A 13273-nucleotide genomic window follows, 5' to 3' on the forward strand; every position below is an offset into this window, starting at 1 on the left:
TTTTTCCTTAAAAAACTAATTTTCTTGAATCTTTTTTTTTTAATATTTCAAGTCAAATGTAAGATTTTGCGTATATAGGCCAATCTTTATGTTTTAAAAATACTATAGCAGTGTTTTTTGCCTTTGAATAAACCTGTTTTGAAATAATACAGGTATTTATAGCCTGTGTTTCACCACATAGTTTGTGTTTGGAATTAAAAAATAAAAAATTTACCTCATAGAGTTAAGAAAACAGATGTAGATCACGCACTTGCACTTCTATTTTACAAATGAGGAAACTGAGAAACAGAGATCAATGACTTGACAAGGTCATACAGCTGGTTAGTGGCTGTGCTGGAACTTGAATGCGTGTTCGTGTGTTACGTTTCACCTTACTGCATTATTTAACATATATGCAAATGTATGAGCCATTTTCCAAAACTCTTTACTGTTCTTAATGGTTTAGAATAGGATGTTGTCATAGCAATAGCAAGTACAAGTGACTAACAAATTGCCATAAGTCCAATCTAAAGACAGATCATCAACTGTCAAAAAATTATTTATAACATAATACAAGTAAAAAGTCATGGCAGGAGAAGTTATTCTTAATAGTAATGACAAGAACGATAACATTTATTGATTTTTCTGTGTGCCAGAGGTTGCACATTCACTATTTCGCTTAATTTTAACAATCGTTCTGTAAAGTGGGTTTGTAGTAGTGTAAACCCAGACTGTCACAGAAGGAACTGATGTTTTGAGAGACTCAATAACAACCCTGTTCTGTCTGAATCCAAAGCCCGTGCTATAGGGCGGCCTGTAAGAAGAGACTGTTTTCCTTGTACTTGTATCCACTGCAGAACCTAACAGTGTAGGAACTTTTGATAACTGTTTGAAGTGATTTACGTTGGAAGAATAATGGATTTGAACTGAAACAATAACATTTATGTGAGAGAAGGAAATTGGGGAGAGAACCTGACACTATTTCAGGTTAGAGAGATAGAAACTGGATTCGTAGAGATAATAGTTGAAATCAGGAATAAGATCTTTGTGGGTAGAGAAAGAAAAGCAAGTTATCAAGGATGGAGACATGGGAAACAGCAGACTAAGGTACTAGAAAAGGAAGAAGACCTGAGAGGAGACAGAAACCGAGCCAGAAAGGTGGGAAGAGACCAATGAGAGGGTATGTTTTCACTGGCTACCAGAAGAAGAAATAATTATGTGAGTGTGTCTAATACTAACATACCAACAAGTGAGATTCGATCCTCAGATGGAGCTAGAGAAAACAGTAGCAACTGTAGAGGAATTTGGAAAATTTCCCAGTGAATACTGGTGAGGTCACACAACGTGATGTAACTGATGTTACTGAATTGTACACATGAAAAGTGTTGAATTGGCAAATGTGTTATGTGTGTTTTTACAATAAAAAAAAAAAGCAATATCTAAGGATGACAAACGGACTTAGGGGCTTCCTGGCTATGCTACTCAGTGTGGTCCTCAGACCAGTGCCAGTCTGCAAAGTGTTTGCTATTGTTCTGTGACAAGATAAGTTCAGAAATGGAAATAACTTTCTAAGAAACTTTGTAACAATTTAAATTTGCTGTAATATCCAAAAGCATTACCTATGAGCTTATATTTTGTATGTCTGTTCTTTTTGCTGTTTATCTACTATCATCCATTTCACTGAATTTTACAAATGTGTCAATCCACGATTTTGGATTGGGGCAAAAACCGAACCCAAATTAAAAACAAGCAAAAGCCCCCTTCCTTTACTACATAAAAGTTTGAGAAGCACTGCCATAGGGAATGTTCTACTCATTGGCTATGTGAGCAAGGAAAACGGGAGAAAACAGATTAGATAGGAATATTTTGGAATTATGTTTGTTTTGTTTAAGAAATACATGAAAGAAAATAATGTAGAAGCAGAGAAACAAAGGGTTAGTGGCATGGAGGGTATAAATAAGATCAGGGACTAGGAAAGATTAGATTTAAGGAGGGATTTAGAGCTAGTTTAGGCATATGATTTCTATAAATGTGATGGGCTTTTTTTTAGAGCGTAGAAAAGAATTTGGATGCCCAAGATCAGTCTAAAGGGATTTTAACTATAAGGCAGCTAAAAAACCAAAAACCAAATCCGTTGCGGTCGAGTCGATTCCAACTCATAGCAACCCTATAGGACAGGAATAGAACTGCCCCACAGAGTTTCCAAGGGGCGCCTGGTGTATTCGAACTGCCAACCTTTTGGTTAGAAGCTGTAGCACTTAATCACTACGCCACCAGGGTTTCCAGGAGGCAGCTAGTGTTGAGAAAGTGAGAGTTTGGGGGGTGATGGTAGTGGTGGGTTGGAGGGCTCTGAAGAAACGAAGGTTCTCCTGCTGAGGACTGCAGCATCTCAGAGAATCTGCTGACCCTGGCACCTGCGCTTCTCTTGGCCTGGACAAATGTAACCTGAAAACCACGTCGTAGTCTCTTTAGTTTCCCACAGCTCAGTATTTACAAGAGATACAAAGAGGGAAAAGGATTAGTAATTAAAACCAATAGTCCCGATGTGTTATTGGTTCTAAAAATCTGTTTAGGATATCAGTCTACAAGCATGAGCTTGGTACAGGAGTTAAAACACTGAATGACTTTATTGCTGGCATGAATACTGCCTAGATTTTTACATTTTCTCAGTAAAAACTTGGAGGCATTTCTGTTTTTTGCTTACTTTTCTTTCCTTTTTTTACTAAACCTTTCCCTAGAAGTTAATTTTTTTCCCCGAAAACATTATATTGGACCTCAAGAATTCATTATTTTTTTGTGTGTAGTGTTTATATTATTGTGAAATTAACATATAGAAATGTGTGTTAAGCATGAGTTTACCAAAGTGAATTAATGAAAACTTCATGGTGGTTCTTCAAAGGCAACTGGTAGACAGATGGGGTTAAAAAAAAATATCGTGCTGTATGGGTTTTTAACAATGTTAGCATTGTTTTTGGCCTAGTGTTGGGGTTTCATTTATGTGATTAGATTTAAATCATGGACTATGCTGAACCTCTAGCTTTAGAATGCATTTTTGATTCACGGGAAGGAATTGCCTTAGTGTTTAACAATTTACTGAATTCAATAGAATCCTGTTTCTCTATTTTTGTCCTAAAGCCATTGGAGAGATGCTCAGTGGTAAATATTATTTTCTTTCAAATGTAATGGACAGAATTTAGAAATGTGTGAGAATGGATCATGCTATGGTTGCAAACTATGTATAAATCTGTGTTAGATATTTCACTTGGCCACCCAACTCAGCAGCATGATAAATCGCCTCATGCTCAGTGGATTTACAGTTTTTCCTTTTATTAGAGACAGCGTGAATCTTCTTTAGGCAAAGATTTGAATAAGAAATGTGGTTCTTTTAAAAACAAAATATAGAACTGCTGTATTAGAAACACTCGACTTTTTTTCTTAACTGTTCATATTGATGCTTTGTGTTTCACATTATTCATGTTCCTATAATGTCGCTATGAGTCGGAATTGACTCGACGGCACTGGGTTTGGTTTATAATTATTTGAACCCGCTTTCTTTTTTTTGTAGAGGGCAGTCACTTTGGATGGTAGGCGATGAACCTGTTAAAATACATTTCCTGTATTTTAGTCTTCCATTGTTTTTACACACATTGTAGTCGATATTGTTTATCTTCGAAAGGTATCCTGGTTTGTTGGGGGAATAAATGACCAAAACACTCAAGTTTATTAAGATGCATCTTAAAATCATGTTTCTTATCTGCATTAGGCTAGGTTTGGACCCTGTATGTATTCGTGGTGGCACCATCGTTAAACTCTTAGCTGCTAGCCGAAAAATAAACAGTTCAAATCCACCAGCTGTTCCATGGGAGAAAGATATGGCAATCTCCTTTGGTAAAAAAGATTTCAGCCTCAGAAACCCTATGGGACAGTTTTACCCTGTCGTATAAGGTCTCTGTGAGTTGAAATCAACACGATGGTGATGGATTTGGTGTTTTGATTTAGACCCTATTGATACATTTTCTCCTTCAGAGTTAAAATGTGTCACCACTTTTCCGTGGCCTCTGTTGGCTTCATATCTAGATGATCTTACAGTAATGTAGTCAGACTATTTGGTAGGCCAGGGCGCTCATTAGACCCTTTCAACCTGGGCAAACACGAGGAGAGGATTTAATACCTAGGAGAATGTGTCATCTGAAAATCAGAACGTACCCTCTTGGAGATCTTCGTTCTGCCCACCCCGTTAGGTTTAGATGATTAAGCACATGTTTCTAAGGAGTTTTCCTTCTTCCTACAACTGCTTTTTGACTCCACATCCTCCAGGTAGTAGTAGCCTTCTGGTATATCCAGTTATTTTGCCCAGGAAGCATTTTCTAATAATCTGCCTTAAACAGGCAGAGTCAGTATCTTCATTTGTATTACTAATTTCTTTAAAAAAAATTCACAAAATTCTTGCTATTGACACAATAGCTTTGCAGTGGCCTTACACGATTATGTTTAAGGAATGCTTTGTTTACCTTAGGAGCCCTAGTGGCACAGTGGTTAAGGATTTGGCTGCTAACTACAAGGTTGATGGTTTGAACCCACCATCTGCTCTACGGGAGAAAGATGTGGCATTCTGCTTCCGTGAAGACTTCAGCCTTGGAAACCCTGTGGGGCAGTTCTACTCTGTCCTATAGGGTTGCTGTGAGTTGGAATTGACTTGATGAAAATGGGTTTGGTTTTGTTTTCTTTTGTTTACCTTGTATTCACCTATGAGTGTGTGTGTATCGTGCTTCAGACTGTGTTTCTTGCAATATTTTCTTCCAAGTTATATCCATGATAATTTACTAAATATTCGAAGGTGGGATTTATTAAGTGGTACTATTTTTTACTATGTGGATGTTGAGTATTTTAATTTTCACATGTAGTAAGCTTATAAGAGGATTTCAGTTTTTTTTTTCCTGAGCATTTCATTTTTATTTTCACCTTCTCATTTTGTATTTATTCCCAAATCTCTGTGTACAGCCTTACAAGCCTTATTTTTGTATTACTGTGGTTACACATTCCCCTTCAGCATGGATCTTTATTGACCTACACATTGTTTTCATGTCCCTGTGCTCTTATTGCATTTTTTTTTTTTTTTGGCAAAATTATTATTTTTATTTATTTATTTATTTATAATTCACTTTTATTAAGCTCAAGTGAACATTTACAATTCCAATCAGTCTGTCACATGTAAGTTTACATGTATCTTACTCCCTTCTCCCACTTGCTCTACCCCTATTGAGTCAGCCCTTTCAGTCTCTCGTTTCGTGCCAATTTTGCCGTCTTTCCTCTCTCTCTATCTTCCCATCCCCCTTCCAGTCAAGAGTTGCCAACACACTCTCCAGTGTCCACCTGATTTAATTAGCTCTCTCTTCATCAGCATCTCTCCCCGCCACTGACCAGTCCCTTTCATGTCTGATAAGTTGTCTTCGGTGATGGTTCCTGTCCTGTGCCAACAGAAGGTCTGGGGAGCATTGCCACCGGGATTCCTCTAGTGGCAGTCAGACCATTAGGTATGGTCTTTTTATGAGAATTTGGGGTCTGTATCCCACTGATCTCCTGCTCCCTCAGGAGTTGTCTGTTGTGCTCCCTGACAGGGCAGACATCGATTGTGGCCGGGCACCAACTAGTTCTTCAGGTCTCAGGATGATGTAGGTCTCTGGTTCATGTGGCCCTTTCTGTCTCTTGGGTTCTTAGTTGTTGTGTGACCTTGGTGTTCTTCATTTTCCTTTGCTCCAGGTGGGTTGAGACCAATTGATGTATCTTAGATGGCCGCTTGTTAGCATTTAGGACCCCAGACGCCACATTTCAAAGTGGGATGCAGAATGTTTTCATAATAGAATTATTTTGCCAATTGACTTAGAAGTCCCCCAAACCATGTTCCCCAGACCCCAGCCCCTGGTCTGCTGACCTTTGAAGCATTCATTTTATCCCGGAAACCTCTTTGCTTTTAGCCCAGTCCAATTGGGCTGACCTTCCTTGTATTGAGTGTTGTCTTTCCTCTCACCCAAAGCAGTTCTTATCTACTGATTGATCAATAAAAAACCCTCTCCCTCCCTCCCTCCCTCCCCCCCTCGTAACCACAAAAGTATGTGTTCTTCTCAGTTTTTTCTATTTCTCAAGATCTTATAATAGTGGTCTTATACAATATTTGTCCTTTTGCCTCTGACTCATTTCGCTCAGCATAATGCCTTCCAGATTCCTCCATGTTATGAAATGTTTCAGAGATTCGTCACTGTTCTTTATCGATGCGTAGTATTCCATTGTGTGAATATACAACAATTTATTTACCCATTCATCCGTTGACGGACACCTTGGTTGCTTCCAACTTTTTGCTATTGTAAACAGAGCTGCAATAAACATGGGTGTGCATATATCTGTTTGTGTGAAGGCTCTTGTATCTCTAGGGTATATTCCGAGGAGTGGGATTTCTGGGTTGTATGGTAGTTCTATTTCTAACTGTTTAAGATAACGCCAGATGGATTTCCAAAGTGGTTGTACCATTTTACATTCCCACCAGCAGTGTATGAGGGTTCCAATCTCTCCGCAGCCTCTCCAACATTTATTATTTTGTGTTTTTTGGATTAATGCCAGTCTAGTTGGTGTGAGATGGAATCTCATCGTAGATTTAATTTGCATTTCTCTAATGGCTAATGATCGGCTGCATTTTCTCATGTATCTGTTAGCTGCCTGAATATCTTCTTTAGTGAAATGTGTGTTCATATCCTTTGCCCACTTCTTGATTGGGTTGTTTGTCTTTTTGTTGTTGAGTTTTGACAGAATCATGTAGATTTTAGAGATCAGGCGCTGGTCGGAGATGTCATAGCTGAATATTCTTTCCCAGTCTGTAGGTGGTCTTTTTACTCTTTTGGTGAAGTCTTTAGATGAGCATAGGTGTTTGATTTTTAGGAGCTCCCAGTTATCTGGTTTCTCTTCATCATTTTTGGTAATGTTTTGTATTCTGTTTATGCCCTGTATTAGGGCTCCTAGGGTTGTCCCTATTTTTCTTCCATGATCTTTATCGTTTTAGCCTTTATGTTTAGGTCTTTGATCTGCTTGGAGTTAGTTTTTGTGCATGGTGTGAGGTATGGGTCCTGTTTCATTCTTTTGCAAATGGATATCCAGTTATGCCAGCACCATTTGTTAAAAAGACTATCTTTTCCCCAATTAACTGACACTGGTCCTTTGTCAAATATCAGCTGCTCATACATGGATGGATTTATACCTGGGTTCTCAATTCTGTTCCATTGGTCTATGTGCCTGTTGTTGTACCAGTACCAGGCTGTTTTGACTACTGTAGCTGTATAATAGGTTCTGAAATCAGGTAAAGTGAGGCCTCCCACTTTCTTCTTCTTTTTCAGTAGTGCTTTGCTTATCCGGGGCTTCTTTCCCTTCCATATGAAATTGGTGATTTGTTTCTCTATCCCCTTAAAATACGACATTGGAATTTGGATCGGGAGTGCGTTATATTTATAAATGGCTTTTGGTAGAATAGACATTTTTACTATGTTAAGTCTTCTATCCATGAGCAGGGTATGTTTTTCCACTTAAGTATGTCCTTTTGAATTTCTTGTAGTAGAGCTTTGTAGTTTTCTTTGTATAGGTCTTTTACATCCTTGGTAATATTTATTCCTAAGTATTTTATCTTCTTGGGGGTACTGTGAATGGTATTGATTTGGTTATTTCCTCTTCGGTGTTCTTTTTGTTGATGTAGAGGAATCCAGGTGATTTTTGTATGTTTATTTTATAACCTGAGACTCTGCCAACTCTTCTATTAGTTTTCAGTAGTTTTCTGGAGGATTCCTTAGAGTTTTCCGTGTGTACGATCATGTCATCTGCAAATAGTGATAGCTTTACTTCCTCCTTGCCAATCCGGATACCCTTTATTTCTTTGTCTAGCCTAATTGCCCTGGCTAGGACTTCAAGTATGATGTTGAATAAGAGCGGTGATAAAGGGCATCCTTGTCTGGTTCCCGTTCTCAAGGGAAATGCTTTCAGGTTCTCTCCATTTAGAGTGATATTGGCTGTTGGCTTTGCATAGATGCCCTTTATTATGTTGAGGAATTTTCCTTCAATTCCTATTTTGGTAAGAGTTTTTTATCATAAATGAGTGTTGAACTTTGTCAAATGCCTTTTCTGCATCTATTGATAAGATCATGTGGTTTTTATCTTTTGTTTTATTTATGTGATGGATTACATTAATAGTTTTTTTTTGATATTAAACCAGCCTTGCATACCTGGTATAAATCCCACTTGATCAGGGTGAATTATTTTTTTGATGTGTTGTTGGATTCTATTGGCTAGAATTTTGTTGAGGATTTTTGCATCTATGTTCATGAGGGATCTAGGTCTATAATTTTCTTTTTTTGTAATGTGTTTACCTGCTTTTGGTATCAGGGAGATGGTAGCTTCATAGAATGAGTTGGGTAGTATTCCATCTTCTTCTATGCTTTGAAATACCTTCAGTAGTAGTGGTGTTAAGTCTTCTCTGAAGGTTTGGTAGAACTCTGCAGTGAAGCCGTCCGGGCCAGGGCTTTTTTTTCTTGGAAGTTTTTTGATTACCCTTTCAATCTCCTTTTTTGTTATGGGTCTATTTAGTTGTTCTACTTCTGAATGTGTTAGTTTAGGTAGGTAGTGTTTTTCCAAGAATTTATCCATTTCTTCTAGGTTTTCAAATTTGTTAGAGTACAATTTTTCATAGTAATCTGAAATGATTCTTTTAATTTCATTTAGCTCTGTTGTGATGTGGTCCTTCTCGTTTCTTATTCGGGTTATTTGTTTTCTTTCCTGTTTTTCTTTAGTCAGTCTAGCTAATGGTTTATCAATTTTGTTAATTTTTTCAAAGAACCAGCTTTTGGCTTTGTTAATTCTTTTCAATTGTTTTTCTGTTCTCTAATTCATTTAGTTCAGCTCTAATTTTTATTATTTGTTTTCTTCGGGTGCCTGATGGGTTCTTTTGTTGCTCACTTTCTATTTGTTCAAGTTGTCGGGACAGTTCTCTGATTTTGGCTCTTTCTTCTTTTTGTATGTGTGCATTTATCGATATAAATTGGCCTCTGAGCACTGCTTTTGCTGTGTCCCAGAGGTTTTGATAGGAAGTATTTTCATTCTCGTTGCTTTCTAAGAATTTCCTTATTCCCTCCTTGATGTCTTCTATAACCCAGTCTTTTTTCAGGAGGGTATTGTTCATTTTCCAAGTATTTGATTTCTTTTCCCTAGTTTTTCTGTTATTGATTTCTAGTTTCATTGCCTTGTGGTCTGAGAAGATGCTTTGTAATATTTCGATGTTTTGGACTCTGCAAAGATTTGTTTTATGACCTAATATGTGATCTATTCTAGAGAATGTTCCATGTGCACTAGAAAAAAAAGTATATTTTGCAGCAGTTGGGTGGAGAGTTCTGTATAAGTCAATGAGGTCAAGTTGGTTGATTGTTTTAAGTAGGTCTTCCGTGTCTCTATTGAGCTTCTTACTGGATGTCCTGTCCTTCTCCAAAAGTGGTGTGTTGAAGTCTCCTACTATAAATGTGGAGGTGTCTATCTCACTTTTCAGTTCTGTTAAAATTTGATTTATGTATCTTGCAGCCCTGTCATTGGGTGCATAAATATTTAATATGGTTATGTCTTCCTGATCAATTGTCCCTTTTATCATTATATAGTGTCCTTCTTTATCCTTTGTGGTGGATTTAAGTCTAAAGTCTATTTTGTCAGAAATTAATATTGCTACTCCTTTTTTGCTTATTGTTTGCTTGATATATTTTTTTCCATCCTTTGAGTTTTAGTTTGTTTGTGTCTCTAAGTCTAAGGTGTGTCTCTTGTAGGCAGCATATAGATGGATCGTGTTTCTTTATCCAGTCCGTGACTCTCTGTCTCTTTATTGGTGCATTTAGTCCATTTACGTTCAGCGTAATTATAGATAAATAAGTTTTTAGTGCTGTCATTTTGATGCCTTTTCATGTGTGTTGTTGGCCATTTCATTTTTCCACATAGTTTTTTGTGTTGAGACGTTTTTCTTAGTAGATTGTGAGATCCTCATTTTCATAATGTTTAACTTTGTTAGTTGAGTCGTTACGTTTTTCTTGGCTTTTTTCTTGAGTTATGGAGTTGATATTCCTTTTTGTGGTTACCTTATTATTTACCCCTATTTTTCTAAGTAAAAACATAACTTGTATTGTCCTATATCGCCTTGTATCACTCTCCATCTGGCAGTTCAATGCCTCCTATATTTATTCCCTCTTTTTGATTATTGTGATCTTTTGTCTATTGATTTCCATGATTCCCTGTTATGTGTATTATTTTGTTTATTTATTTTTTAGAATTAATCTTTGTTTGTTTGTTTTTGTGCTTACCCTATTTGAGTTGATATCAGTACGTTCTGTTTTGTGACCTTGTATTGTGCTGGTACCTGATATTATTGGTCATCTGACCAAACAATCTTCTTTAGCATTTCTTGTAGCCTTGGTTTGGTTTTTGCAAATTCTCTAAACTTGTGTTTATCTGTAAATATCTTAATTTCTCCTTCATATTTCAGAGAGAGTTTTGCTGGATATATGATCCTTGGTTGGCAGTTTTTCTCCTTCAGTGCTCTGTATACGTCGTCCCATTCCCTTCTTGCCTGCATGGTTTCTGCTGAGTAGTCTGAACTTATTCTTATTGATTCTCCCTTGAAGGAAACCTTTCTTTTCTCCCTGGCTGCTTTTAAAATTTTCTCTTTATCTTTGGTTTTGGTAAGTTTGATGATAATATGTCTTGGTGTTTTTCTTTTTGGATCAATCTTAAATGGGGTTCGATGAGCATCTTGGATAGTTATCCTTTCGTCTTTCATGTCAGGGAAGTTTTGTGTCAGGAGTTCTTCAACTATTTTCTCTGTATTTTCTGTCCCCCCTCCCTGTTCTGGGACTCCAATCACTCGCAAGTTATCCTTCTTGATAGAGTCCCACATGATTCTTAGGGTTTCTTCATTTTTTTTAATTCTTTTATCTGATTTTTTTTCAGCTATGTTGGTGTTGATTCCCTGGTCCTCCAGATGTCCCAGTCTACATTCTAATTGCTCGAGTCTGCTCCTCTGACTTCCTATTGCGTTGTCTAATTCTGTAATTTTATTGTTAATCTTTTGGATTTCTACATGCTGTCTCTCTATGGATTCTTGCAACTTATTGATTTTTCCACTATGTTCTTGAATAATCTTTTTGAGTTCTTCAACAGTTTTATCAGTGTGTTCCTTGACTTTTTCTGCAGTTAGCCTAATTTCATTTGTGATGTCTTTAAGCATTCTGTAAATTAGTTTTTTATATTCTGTGTCTGATAATTCCAGGATTGTATCTTCATTTGGGAAAGATTTTGATTCTTTTGTTTGGGGGGTTGGAGAAGCTGTCATGGTCTGCTTCTTTATGTGGTTTGATATGGACTGTTGTCTCCGAGCCATCACTGGGAAACTAGTTTTTCCAGAAAATCCGCTAAAAAAAAAATGCAGTCAGATCCCTATCAGAGTTCTCCCTCTGGTTCAGGCTTTTCGGATGTTAATGGAGCCGCCTGGGGAGGGTGGGGGAGGGATCAGAGAGTAGGAGTATAGCACCTCAGAATATAGCCAGAGTTGTCTGTCTTACTTGGAATGACTCTTATATCTGAGATTTCTGCGGGGCACGTTGCCTATATGTACTGGGTGTGTGGAGATTGCCCCCCGGGGGGTCTGGCCCGCTGGCGTCACGGTCAGATCCTCCGCTGTCAGCCCCACCCCCAAGGTTAAGGCTCCCCTACTGGGACGGTGCACTCCCGTGTCCAAAATGTGTCGCTGCCTCCCGGGGGCTCCCCATCCCTCCAGCCGCATCCCTGCTCCAAGACCAGCCACTGCCTCCCGGGACTTCTCCCTCCGGCACGCCCCGCCGCTTGCGAGAACTGGGTGGGTGCCTCCCGCACGAACGACTGGACCCTCCTCCGGGGACAATTCAGGGAAATGTAGGTGGTCCCTGTGCTCACGCCCCCCCCGCGCCGCCAAAATCCCGGCGGGACGGCTCCCCGGCTGGGACGCTGCTCTCCCCGCTCCAAGACCTGTCACTTCCTCCCGGGGATTTCTCCCTCCGGCGCGCTGCGCTGCTCTCGCGAACTGGGTGGGCGCCTCCCGCACGAACGACTGGGCCCCCCCCGGGTCAATTCTGGGAAATGTAGCTGGTACCTGCGCTCGCGCCCCGCCTGCTTCCCGCCAAACTCCCGGTGGGACGGCTCCCCGGCTGGGACGCTGCTCTCCCCGCGCCAAGACCTGTCACTGCCTCCCGGCGACTTCTCCCACCGGCTGCGCCACCACGCCGCCCACGCCAACCGGCTGGGCTCGCTCCCGGGATGAGTTCGGGGGCTAGGGCTGGGCCCCTTGTCTGTGCTGTCTGCCCCCCTGGGCTCTGCCCCAACTCGGGCTCCAAAGGTCACCTGCCTGGTGTGCTGGCTCCTGGCTCTGAAAACAATCGCTGTCTCCCCGTATTTGTTCGTTCGCTGTCTCTAAATCTCTGTTTGTTGTTCAGACTTCGTAGATTGTTATGTATGTGATTGATTCACTTGTTTTTCCGAGTCTTTGTTGCAAGAGGGATCCGCGGTAGCGTCGGCCTAGTCCGCCATCTTGGCCCCGTCTCCTGGGGTCAAATGAAAGAGTCCCTAGACCATCAAAAGCTATTTCCAACGTCCAGCTGGGAGATTTGAGCGGCGCGGGCGCGGGCTCGTCTGCGGTACAGCTGCCAGCACGGGCCGGGTTTGCAGCAGCCGTAAAGCGGGAGGAGCGGTGCGAACCCTCGCCCCGGCGGCGGCCTGGGCACCTCCGCTGCGAGCGTCAGCCGCTTGGCTGGGCTCTTATTGCATTTTTAACACTTGGTCAAACTTCCATAGTTTTCTTTTTGATCTATTACCAGGTTTTGTGATTTTCAGAAATTTGAAAACCATGATTCTATAAACATCAAGGCTCTCTATGTTTTTCAGTAATGAACCCTCATTGTTCAGTATAAACCTGCTCTATAGTAAATTCAGCGTGGTGTTCAATATGGAGACTCCATGGTTTCATAGTAGTGCCTATATTTTGTTTATATGAGTTATACAAGTATAAAACATTTAAATGGTATGCTGACAATTATAGCCAATTGTACAGTCTTCCAGTTACATTCAAAATTTTGGAAAACCTGGTTCCTAAGTAGCAGTCCTTAATGTGTTTAAAGAACAAACAAACAAAAACCAAGAAACAGTCAACTAATGTGGTGGTCGACTAGTTTTTTCTTTGTATTGTAACATTTAAAAATGC

General features: G+C 39.7%; 1 protein-coding gene across 1 annotated transcript in view; it reads left to right on the forward strand.

The window, feature by feature from the left end:
• ADGRV1 (adhesion G protein-coupled receptor V1) overlaps window positions 1–13273 on the forward strand; it is a 614420-nt gene that overhangs the window by 91858 nt on the left and 509289 nt on the right. The window lies entirely within an intron of this gene.

This window comes from Loxodonta africana, chromosome 2, assembly GCF_030014295.1.
Source record: "Loxodonta africana isolate mLoxAfr1 chromosome 2, mLoxAfr1.hap2, whole genome shotgun sequence".
NCBI classification, from domain to species: domain Eukaryota; kingdom Metazoa; phylum Chordata; class Mammalia; order Proboscidea; family Elephantidae; genus Loxodonta; species Loxodonta africana.